The sequence below is a fragment of the Trachemys scripta genome, chromosome 7 (genome assembly GCF_013100865.1).
Source record: "Trachemys scripta elegans isolate TJP31775 chromosome 7, CAS_Tse_1.0, whole genome shotgun sequence".
Taxonomy (NCBI): Eukaryota; Metazoa; Chordata; order Testudines; family Emydidae; genus Trachemys; species Trachemys scripta.
This window is the reverse complement of record NC_048304.1, coordinates 74,679,120-74,691,876: the sequence shown is the minus strand read 5'-3', so window position 1 is coordinate 74,691,876 and position 12,757 is coordinate 74,679,120. Positions and strand designations below refer to the sequence as shown.

Here is a 12,757-nt window from a genome sequence, read left to right as displayed (position 1 = left end):
ACTTGTGGCACCTTAGAGACTAACAAATTTATTAGAGCATAAGCTTTCGTGGACTACAGCCCACTTCTTCGGATGCATAAGTGGGCTGTAGTCCACGAAAGCTTATGCTCTAATAAATTTGTTAGTCTCTAAGGTGCCACAAGTCCTCCTGTTCTTCTTTTTGCGGATACAGACTAACACGGCTGCTACTCTGAAACTTTTCATAGCTACATAAGTGGAGTTTTATGGTTGAGAATATAAATATACAAAAGTAGGGAATTCAAAGTAGTGGTTCCTATAGCAACCACAACTGGGATTCTGGAATCCTTTATATATTTCAGACTGTATGGGATGTTAAATTTATGCCTGAATACATATGTACAATGAGATATAGTTACAATTGCCGTGGAAACCATAAAGCTGAATATACTGTCTTCTTTCGAAAATTGTTTGGTATTGAATATCTTTGTTGTTTCTTTTAATGAAGAAAAAAGAAAAAAATATTGCACATTAAACCAAACACTATGATTTGAATGTGCAGTGTGAGATTAAAACGATTGCACATTCAATTAAACACACTGTACACAGTTACTCAAACATGGAATGGGAGATTAAAACAAAACACTACGCACATTTGAGCGTTCTTGCATTTACCATGCATAGAATCACACACAGAGAGTTTACTCCAATATGCAGAGCTTCAGAGACAGGACTAGTATACACTGCTCCGTACAGTCACATGATTAGTTACATGCGGAGCTTTACTGTTTGGCACTGATGCATTGGAAATTACACACTGTGCACGCACACTATGCAATTTTCTAACACTTGCAAATTCATTATTTCCAAACTACCAGAAAGGAACTTGTCCTCACTGAAGAATACAGCCATGGCATGCTTGAAGTTTTTTTCAAATACCCTGTTTGAGTAACAAGAAGATGCTTTCTTGGGGGTCTAATCCAAAGCCTATTGAAGTTAATGGAAAGACTCTCATTGACTTTCATGGGTTTTGAATCAGACCCTTCATACTTGGATAGTGACATAATTTGAACCAAATTTAAAAGATTTTCCTTCATACTGAGAGCAAGATTAAGAAATTCCAGCTCAAGGAGTAATAATTCTTGGGAAAGTTAAACGTACAACAGATGGCTACAAAGTGCTTCTTCAACCATGACTTTAGTACAAGGCCATTAAAATCACAAATTCTTGGGCAACACATACCAACATGAACTATTTGTAAAAGACAGTGCTTTGGGTGCATGCAAGACTCTTGATAGTAGATGAAAGAGAGGAATACATATACGGAGAGTGCTCTGAAGTTTGACAGCAGCACATTGTCCTGTGGAATAAGAGTTTTGGAAGTGAGAAAAGGTTAGAGTTCCAGGGACTGGGCTGATGATGACAAACTCAAGTAGTAATTGACTGAGTCTCTGCTGGCCTAGCTCATCAGTGGTCTCCTGCTGGGCAGCTACAGACAAGCCTTGATTAGTACTTGGCACATCTGAAGCAAGATTCAGCAGCAAGTTTAGTAGGGGAAGGTTGGAGGAGTAGAAAGACTGTTAAAAGGAACAACCAGTCAACATTTTCTAATCATTGTATTATAGTTCCAGCTCTAAGCTAAGTATTAATAACTCAAGTTGCTCTCTCACTTGAGCATTCTTTATTATTTCAAAAGATAGCACAGTGAACAAATGCTCTAGATTATGCCACTCAACACCTGGATTTCTAATACTGGCTGAGGTTAAAAATGGAAATTAATTTGGTGTGATCCTCATCCTACTCACCAGAATTAAATTAGTACGACTGAAGGATCCGCCCCTTTTAAAATCATTCCATTAAGGCCAAGCATAGCAGACCAAATGGTACCTCAATCCTGCCAGCCCATGCATGCAGGTAAGACCCCTGCATGAGCGCAGGGATCACCTGTAAGTATCAACTTTCAGGTCTGGGGCCTGAGACTGTATTCTGAGATTGTGTTTCATAGCTATGGTGGGATTGGCTGTTCTGTCAAGGTTCCATGACAGCTGGGAACAAACCGATATGCGAGTCCATAGAAGGACCTATTTGCCCAGCTAGCTCCTGCCTATAAGCAACAAATGTAAATTTTCCAGTAAAAGATGTTTTTATATTTATCTTCATCAGCTTGTGTGACAATACTATCCCAGTCTACCTCCAGAAGAAGGGATTAAACATTGATGATCTGATGACCTCTACTAGATGAACATAATAGTGTTATTATAAAGGGGATAAGGGGGCTTGGTGGCTAAAGGTTAGATCCAATATCTATCTTAGTCGGTGAGCTCTGGATCAGGCTGCTTTACTGGATCAGGGCCTTAGAGTACCAGCCTGGCATCTCTAGAGAAAGCTTGGTTCAGATGATAATTTACTTCACATCAGTCTCATGTTTCCATGTAACAAAACCATTGTACATTTTGTAATTGTTATTTAAGAGAATCCCATGACTGAAATAAGAGACTGATGGGACTATTGTATTGGAGAGCATCACTTCTCAAGTCACTGACACTGATTCCTCACTTGCATATTCACTAAATTCACAGGAATGTATTTCGTAAACATTATACATAGCATGCTCCGTATTAAATTATATTGTGTTTGAATATTGGCAGCATTTTCATTTTAAAAAACAGTGTTTAGAGAATGATGGGTATAAAAAAAATAAGCATCTAGAATTCCTTGGCACCATCCAGTGATTTAGCATCCCTGTAATTTATCACTGTAATCTTATCATTGTTATGCCAACGACACTCAAATCTACTTTCCTCTCTGTGGCAATATATCTTGGGTGACAGAATGCAAGCTACTGTCTTTTGGCTGTGAAGCTGTGGTTGTCAAATAATTTTTAAAACTAGACACTGACAAAACTGAAGTGCTTTTTCTTGGGCCTAAGTGATTACTTGACTCAGTGCCTTCTTTTTGCTTTTTCCTCTCAACAGCCATCATATGGTGCCAGTTCAGCTCACAATTTGGTGTAATTTTTGGATTGACACTTGACTATTCAAACACATATGAAAAATATTCCTTTACATATATTGGGACTATACTAATTTCTTCCTCGCACCCCATTGTATTTATAAATTTTCAACATTTCAAATGACAGTTCAAACTGTTGAAACTGCACAGTAAACTCTCTTCAAAATTCATTTCCAAGTGACATAAGTTTAATCAATCATGTTCATTTAAGAATTATGTTTTCATTTTCTTCTTCTTCTAGAAATAGGCCCCTCAAATATAATCCCCTCTCCTCCAAAATGGATCCCTTCTCCTCCAAAATGTTTACATATATCCACATAGTTCTTGGATTCTAGCATTGTAACTCCTTGCTTGTTGACAACCAACCAAAACTGATGGGAAGGCTTCAATTTATTCAGAACATGGAAGCTAAACTCCTTCATGAAGAGGATCTGGTCATTTCAGTTTATCACCTCTGCTGGATTTTTATTTTGTCTTTCAGTTTTGTCTCTTTGTGACATGATTATGAATGGTACTACATGGAGGGTGGTCCTTATGTTCTGGGCCTAATGCTCTAATATCTTTCACTACACTCCTGGCAATCTCAATATCTTTTTATTCTTTCATTTGTACAAAAGTCCCATAGGATTTTTCTTCTTGAGCCCTTTGCTCATAAAATTTGCTGCCACTTGAAATTAGAAATTCTGAAATTCGTACTCTATGTCTAGACTGAGGATTTCTTAACATAAGCTTTATAAAAGGTGTATCATTTCTTTATCTCTTGATAAAGCAGTGCAAGATACTGCCTGTGAATTTTTATATAGACTACCAACACCAGAGATCTGTCTAGCCAAGTTTTAGTTTAAAAACTGAATTCCAATCTGAGCTAGAAATCATTCTAGACTTATCATGGAGGACACTGTCTGACCCTTGACTATAGTAACTGGAAAAGGGCTATTCAGATAGTTTTTCGTTGGTAGGACCTGGCATCTGATAAGTGTATATATAGCAAAAGGCAGGGGTTTTAGCTTGTTATCAGCAAACAGGAGACTAATATTCTTCTCAGTTCCCCCATTCTTTGGAGAAAGATAATGTGGCAGAATGGGATACTGCAAAGCTATCATTTTCTCCAGGAGGAAGACAGAAACTCCATGAAAGTAGGTGCTTCAGAGACAAAGGTAGAGAGGCCTTGCAAGACACCAAGTCATTTCAGGATGGAGGTAGTAACCCAGACTGAATTTGAGCAACACAAGATCAGTTTGTTTGTTATTGTTATTCTTGCATTGTGCAACTTTCAGGACATAAAGACCTTGATTTGCTCCTTCACCAGAGTTCTGCTTGGCCCAGAAGAATAGGACTGGGGACACATGTCAGTAACACAGTCTGACCATGAGTTAGAACTGCTTTTGGGAACATTTATCTTCTGCCACTTACGCAGGGACTAAAGCCGGTGGAGGACTGGTCTGCTCTGCCACACCCCCTCCATGTCCCCAACATCCCTTTTTCCCACAACATCCTACATCAAGATGCAGGGAGCAAAGGTGCAGGGTCTGGCAGAGATGCACATGCACCAGCAGGATGTTCCCTTCCAGAAGGGGAATTCGCTTAGTGATGCAAAGAGGCAGCAATCCAGCTTGAGAATCTGGCCTAAATACCTTGAGGAAGAGAACAGTCAGAGATTCCCTTGTATTCAATGTCACGCTAGATGAACCATTCCACCAGCTCACAGCCAGGAAGGCCTTATTTGCTGTTCCACCAGGAAAAACTGTATCCATCATATTCAGATCTTTGAGATGTGTTAAGTTGTGGTTAACAGAAAGATAAGCTAGACAAAGCTCTATTTTCTCAATTAACAGGAAAGACTAATTATAAAAATGGTAGAGAGGACCTCTTGAATCATCAGGGACGTAATCCAACATCCACTAAAGTCACTGACCTTATTTCAAGCACCCTTCTTTGTGCAGTCTGCACTTAGCTTGCCAAAATTTTCTACCCAGAGCATCTCTCATTTGGCTCAGAGTAGAGTGATAGTGATGATGGGGGGACGTGGAGGAAAATAAATGTCACATTTCAGCTGACAATACAACATATAGGGGCAGATTAAGGCCAGAGCCCTAAAGCCAGCCTTGTGATCCAGTAAGGCCCTGAGCATCAATGGGAAGCCAAGAATCTATCCAGGAGTAGAAATTCAGTGGATCCATTGTGGGAAAAGAATTTCAAATGACATAGACTATGGTTAAAAAGAATTCTTGAAAAGTAGATACATGTTAAAATAAATTAAATACGCAAATGTTAAGAAAGAACAAAAAAAGAGGCAAGGTTAATAAATAGGGAGGGTTAAGATTAAAAATGGAAAAGAAGCAATAGTTAAAGAAAAAATAAGAAACTAGACAAGGCTTAAAAAACTAAGTAACAATGAAAATAGTGTCATTTACCATAAGAGATAAGGAGCTAACAATGGGCAATACCAATGCACATTTGGAATAATTTATATATTTTAAAAAGAAATTAACAAGTCATGGGCCTATCATTTCCCAGGGTATTTCACTCTTGCGTTGCATCCCTTCCCACCAACTTTCAACTTTTTATTACTTTATAGGCCCCAATCCTACAATCAGATCTGTTAGTGTTAGCCCATGAAGAGCCACACTGACATCAATGGGTTCCACATAGATGCAGAGGACTTCCCATACAGGCTTGCTTGCAACTTGTGAGCTTTAGATGGTAACTAATTTTGGGGGGAAGGGACTGGGTCTTCCTGTGTGTCTTCATGGTATCTAGCACATTTGGGGCTTTATTGTTACATACAAATTAACTATTACTATTATTTTCCAGAAGAGGAGGACTGGAAAGCTTTTCCAGAAGAGGAGGACTGGAAAGCTAAAAATCCATATGTGAATACCTTCCAAGGAAGATCAAGAAGTTGGGGATATGAGAGTATCAGCAAATAGGACGTTATCTTGATGTACCTTCACAGGTTCTTGTAAAACCGTTCTGATATAAATAGCCTCTCAGATCCAATAATATTTGAAGTATCTGGGCAAATAATGAAAACTACAGGCCAACTGCAAATGGTACATAATATGGGGGGCAGAGGGGTGCAGCAATAGAAGTCTACAAAGTTCTGTGTCAAGCAAATAAATGAATTTAAAAAACCTTAAAATCCACTCAGCACAGTTAGATGAAATAGTGTTTAACAACTATTATCACTTTAGTAGTAATCGCTTTAACAACTGACTTTTTGGAATGATCCATTTCAATTCCTACCCCATTACCCATGAGAGGTAACAGAGAAGGTAGACACATATTAATGATTTGTAGTACATTTGTACTGTTTTGCATTCAATTATAAAACAGTCTGCCGGAGGCTATTACATTAGCTCTTTGAAAGCCCACCCACTCTGTACATCATCTTATTCAAGATAATGAATAATAGTAGGATAATTATCCATGCAGGCAGTAAGACAATATTAATCTTCTCATGGACAATTCAAGGATCACCTACCAATATATGGCACTCACATTTCACAAATAAAAGGAAGACAAAGATCCAATATCTTTTCAACACTTCCATCAACTGGCTCATACTCCTCGCTTAACGTTGTAGTTATGTTCCTGAAAAATGCGACTTTAAGCGAAACGATAGTAAGTGATTCCAATTTCACCACAAGAATTAATGTAAATGGGGGGGGGGTTAGGTTCCAGGGAAATTTTTTTTACCAGACAAGAAACTATATATTATATAAATATACACACAGTATACATTTTAAACAAACAATTTAATACTGTTCACAGCTATGATGATTGTGAAGTTTGGTTGAGGTGGTGAAGTTAGAGGGTGGAATAGGGAGGGATATTTCCCAGGGAATGCCTTACTGCTAAACGATGAACTAGCACTCGGCTGAGCCCTCAAGGGTTAACATATTGTTGTTAATGTAGCCTCTCACACAAGGCAGCACCAACATGAGGGAGGGGAGACAGCATAGCAGACAGAGACAGACACACACCTTATGTGTGTGTGTGGGGGAGAGAGAGAGAGAGAGAGAGAGAGAGAGAGAGATGCGCACTGCCCCTTTAAGTAAGCTGACCCACTCTTAAGTGCATTGTCTTTTTAAGTGGATCCCCAGCAACTGCTGCCCCAAGCTCTCTCTGTCTCTCTCAGTCCATGTCCCCTCCCTGCTCTATATGGAGAAGGGGTAAGTGGGGTGCAGGAGCAGGGGGGGAGGGGGACACCCTGACATTAGCCCTGCCCTTCCCCTCCCTGCACAGCAAGCAGGAGTCTTTGGAAGCAGCTCCAAGGCAGAGGGCAGGAGCAGTACATGGCAGTGGGGGAAGGGACAGCTGAACGGTTGATTGATAACCTTCTGGGTGGCTGCAGCACAAGGAACTTAGGGGAGCAGGGAGCTGATAGGGGGAGCTGACAGGGGGGCTGCCAGTCCACCCTAGTTACAAGCCCCCACCAGCTAGCTGCAATGGGCTGCTCTTCCTACAAGCAGTGGACAAAGCAGGCTACTGCCAAACGACATTAGAAGGGAGCATTGTTCAACTTTAAACGAGCATGTTCCCTAATTGATCAGCAACATAACAATGAAACAACATTAACTGGGATGACTTTAAGTGAGGAGTTACTGTACACCAATAATTTTGTAGAAAGTAACCAGTATCCCATTCTGACCCAGGCAGTCTCCCCATTTATTTATTATTTTTTAAGAGGACTGTCCCATCCATATTGAAGGGTCACAATACTATTTAGTATATGTTTTAAATTTGCCTCACATTAATTTTGTTTCATTTTATGGTTGATGCGATGATGGTTTCTGTGTTGCCACTTTGCTTTTGGTTTAATTTTTGCCCCTACATTTTGTTAAGAAATCCAGAGGCCCTCAAGGGATGTACATACAATTATTCACATAGTATATTCCAAAACAGTTTAAAGAGATTACACTACACAGAGGATTACAAAGAGTGTCAGACACAAAACAGCAAACAACCTAAGAGGAGGGAATAGAATAAAAGAGAAATTACATTTAAAAATTATAGAAAGCAGTATTTTTGTAGACAAGTAACAGAGGGGGAAGGATTTAACAGTGAAAGGAAAGGTTAAAAACAAAGTGTATTTGTCATGGCTAAAGTTATGAGGAAAGTCTGAGTGCACAATGTGAATGAAAAAGCAATTTGTGGCAAGACAGGGGAGGGAAATTCTTCCTAGTTGCAAAAGTTAAATGAACACTCAACTATGGAGAGTCTTGGAGTGGCAGAACAGAGAAGACCTCTGTAGAAGAGCAAGTTCACCACTGGAGTGACCCCTCATCGCTGGGTGTAGCATAGCAGATGCTCTCCTTTATAGCACTCCCTGCCAACAGTCTCTCCAGGCCCATGGTAGTCTGCCTCTTCTCATGACTTGGCCTTCTGGCCAGATCACGTTTCGTCCCACTGCTTCTGGGATAACAAAAACAAATTTCCAGTCTATCCATTTGGTCTGTTGCCCTCAATTCTGAGTTTAGTGATCTATAGACCCTTTTCTCAGGACTTCTGGTAGTCCATATTCCCATCTCCACAGCTTCATGCCACCAAGTGGCTGCTATGGAAACTTCGACCCTCTTTCTACAGTGAGTTCCAGTCCAGGGACCCTAGAACAGGCAATCAAGGTTATTCCACCAAACTGCTGCTACCTCCCTGGATTTCTTACCAAGACTTTCTTTGGGCTTTCCCTTCAGCCTGCAAGAGCCTTCCTGTCCCCTATAAGTCTCATCCACACTAGCAGGGGAGTAACTGCAGAATTTCTCCCTGCTACCCTTTCTACTCCAAACTTCCTCTGTTTGTAGCATCATCCAGCCCTCCCCATCTGGGTTTCATCATTAATTAGGCCTAGTCCACCCTCCAGGTGCAACCAGGTGGGTTGATTGGCTTCTCAGGCCATCTATTACCTGTGTGGGATAGCTGCCCTATCACAGACTCCAAATTGCATCAACAGAGTTGGCAGACAAGGTGGTAGTTAAGATTAGATAAATTTCATGGATAAAGCACCCAGATACCCTGTAGATTAGCATGGCATAAGAACCTAAATAGGCAGACAACTAAAATAGATCAGATCCAAGAGAGTTTCCAAGAGGAGCAGGGCCAGCCCTAGGCATTTTGCCACCCAGGACAGAAAACATTTTCAACAATCCCACAACCTGACCAGCCGAGCAAAACAACTCCTCTCTCCACTCCCAGAATGCTCCTTTGCCATCCCATCAGAAAATAGCCCTGGTCATTTGTTCTTAAGGCCAATCCTGAGGAAAAATGATTGTCACCAAGGCACAGGATGACAAGGCCAGACACCTGGATTCTGACCCTAGCTCCATCATGGACTTGCTGTTTGACCTTGGACAAGTCACTTGCTCTCTCCAGGGTTGAATCTACATTAATTAGTGTGTGTGAATAGCTTTGAGATCCTCCAATGAAAGGCTCTATATAAGTGCCAAGTATTTTTACTACCATTATAGTGCAAGTCAAACCCTCAAGTAGTAGATGTCTCACTTGGAAACCTGACTCAGTGTCCCTGCTTCTGTCACTTAGATCGGACAGAAAGAAGGCAGACTGAGCTTTGAAGTTGGCTGTTGTCCCACTAGGAAGTAAGAGGCAATTGTTGATAACTTGAATATACCTTTCTGGTAATTAATCTTTTTAGGGAAAAGCTATTCACCATGAAAAGCCTTAAAATGGACTATAACAAGACCTTCACAAACGTACCAAGATGGCTGATTAACATTCCGTCCAAGTGTTCCCAATTTGGAATCTAGCCTTTGAAGTTGAAAATAGAGATCTGTGCCTGTGTAGATGGAACCATGTAAAAAAAATATGACCAATAAATGTATATATTTTTAAACTGACAGGTAAAAAGAAAAACATGGCATGTAGGTATTGTATAGTCAGCCTACAGAACCTATTGACACATTTACAGGCATACCTGTCTTGTGTCACCTGCAGATGTGCTGTAGCAGGTGTAGTGAGGCCATGCTAGTGTCAGAATCAAATTTCTCTCTGTGACTCTAAAACCACAATGCATCATAGGACCTAAATGTTATCATCCCACAACAGCCAAACATCAGCCTTTTGATATTCTGGTGGCCTGTAGCAGACAAAAATGTGTGTCCCCCGCCCACCCACTTCTTGCCCTATGTTTGAGAAAACAGTTTTTCTCAGATACTATAGATAAACAAAAAGGGATGGAGATTTAGGGATGTATACATTTTTTCTGCAAAACTGTTCCCCAGTTTTGACCCCATGTCTCTTTTCGTTCCCCACCCCCACTCTCTTTTGTAAATTATGAACAGAAGTGTGGAGTTATAAGGTACACACCTTTCTGCGCACACTACAAACAAAGGGAAGGAAATGGAAAGGTTTATTTTTAATTGGGTTCAGATCCTGTGGTATGGAAATTCATTTACCATTTCAAGAAATAGATTAATAATTTAATGCATAATAGTTGGCATTATTCACATAGGTGTTATATTGGCACAAGCTTTTAAGTAGGTTCTTGGAAATCTCCTCACTCAAGTACCAGTTTTCTGAATAATCTGTGTGCCAATGCTGATGGGGGGGGGGGAGACAATGAGGAGGGGAGGAGAAATCATGACAGTTTATTTGAAAATGTTCACAAAATATTAAAAGTTTCATTTTTAAATTTTGACTTTTTGGAGGTTTTTCTTTTTCCATTTTACCACTGATAAGGGTGGGGGGGACCAGAGGGGGAAAAGGGAGATAAAGTTGAAAAAAGAAAAACAACCCCCCAAAAATCAACTAAACTTTTGTTTTTTAGTTTTGTCAAAAAAACCTCAATTAAAAAAAACAAACAAACAAACATGAATTTCTTATTTTGAAAAAAATAATTTAGGGGCCAAAATTATTCCAAGACAGACAGAAAGAAAGAAATGCTGACCAATTCTACTATTCACCTCTTCCAAGCATTGCATTCAAGTTTATTTTATTGCTCAAAGAGGACATTTGTAGACTTTTACCACCACCATGCTCCTGTATAGTGAGAATGTTGGCATTTTACTTATACTAACCCACAATCATTAGCTCCCCATTGTGGAATGGCTGAATTATTACTTCCCAGTAATGACTGTGGCTCTTTAACCCATTACAATGGTAGATTAGTAGAGTACAAAGCTGGCTGAAGCTGGAGAATGTGAAGAGACACAAAGCAGAACAGATCATTGCTATTTTACACACAAACTTAGTATAATAAAGTAAATCTGAAAAATACAATACGGAGTTTTTACAAAATGAAACAGTCACCAAAACACTACATTTTTGCTGGATTTGGCTACATTTTTATAAGTGCTTTGAATATATCACTGGGTAATTAGATAATGTAAATGGCTTGGGATATGCTGTTCCAACATATACATATAGAACAGATTTACTGGGACAATCTCATTTCCATATTTTGGGATACATAATTGGAGTTACTCCTCATTTACACCAGTGTAAGTGGGAAGAGAATGTAAGTGGAACTAGACAAGTTTAAAATTGGTATAAGAGAAATGCATGGCCTGATTTTCCTGTTTGCTAAATGGTGCACATTTTCTAAATCAAACCTACATCTATTCCATGAGATCAAAATAAGAATCCACTTTATATTCTACCCCCTCATCTAGAGTGTTTCCTCCCCTTGATGCATTGGTCCCTTGCCACATTTAGTTGCTCAATTTTTGGGGGACTCATGATACTGGTTCAGCTTTAAATTTTAGTCTGCAGTTGAATGGAAAACAGAAAAGTCTCACACATTTGTAAGACATTTCTCTGCCACCCAGCCCTATCTCCTATAGGGGCAACAAATTAAGCATTATGCTGAAAAAACAACGCATTATGGCAGGATAGGAGAAGTCTAAGGGGTTTTAATGCTGATTTGCATTGACAAAACCCAGCATGATACACTAGAACGCATGTAATGAAGACAGTAGGAAAGAAAAACAATATGAGATCCAACAAACTGTTTTTTAGCCCAAAGATACAGAGTATAAATGCTGGAAAGGGGTGGACTGGTTTGGGTTAAGTGAAACCCAACCCAAATCTTTGGCACAGCTCAAATTGAACCTGATGGCCAGGGCACATTGCTCTTCTTCCATTACTACAGAAGGTATGTGGGATTTCAGGGGGAAAGGCAGTGTGTTCTTCTTCTCCCAGCTCACTGGACAGAAGATGGGTTATCAGGGTGGGTGGGGAGGAGGAAGGATGAGATAGTTGGATTATCTGTGCACTTACCTTTTCTTGGCAATGAATATTATATAGCCCTGTACATTCCTCTCGCTCCCCTTTTATATTTGTATTCTTCAATTTTTCTTTTCCTATTGTTAGAAGTATTTTTAGGGGCTGTGGGGGCCAGAAATGTGCATCCTATTTTGTATCAGAGCATAGCTCAACCCGCTAGTTACAGGAAGTGGCTGATGTTTCTTCCTTCAGAAAGGCCTGGGGACAAAAAGGCTGCACATTTTTAATGGCAGAATGTGATCACTGACTGCTCTGCTCATCTGTCCTAGGGTAAGGCCCAACAACTAGCAGAGCAGTGATCAGTGTAGGAAGCAGCAAATATGCTATGCTCTGGAGCCTGGAATCAACGATGCTATTTGTGATACAATTGCATCCTCAAATAGCTATAATAATTGGGGTAATCAGTTTTGGTTTCAGTTCCTAATCTTCACAATCAGATCAAGTCTTCTCTTTAGGAGATACACATTGATCATGTTTAGTTTTACTATTTATTTACGGTAGTGAGCATACAAATAGGATGAACACACTCAGTAGATTGTAAGCTTTG

At 39.9% G+C, this 12,757-nt stretch overlaps 1 protein-coding gene across 3 annotated transcripts in view; it reads right to left on the bottom strand.

The window, feature by feature from the left end:
* The window catches only part of GRID1 (glutamate ionotropic receptor delta type subunit 1), an 814,231-nt gene that overhangs the window by 448,931 nt on the left and 352,543 nt on the right, over positions 1-12,757 (bottom strand). The window lies entirely within an intron of this gene.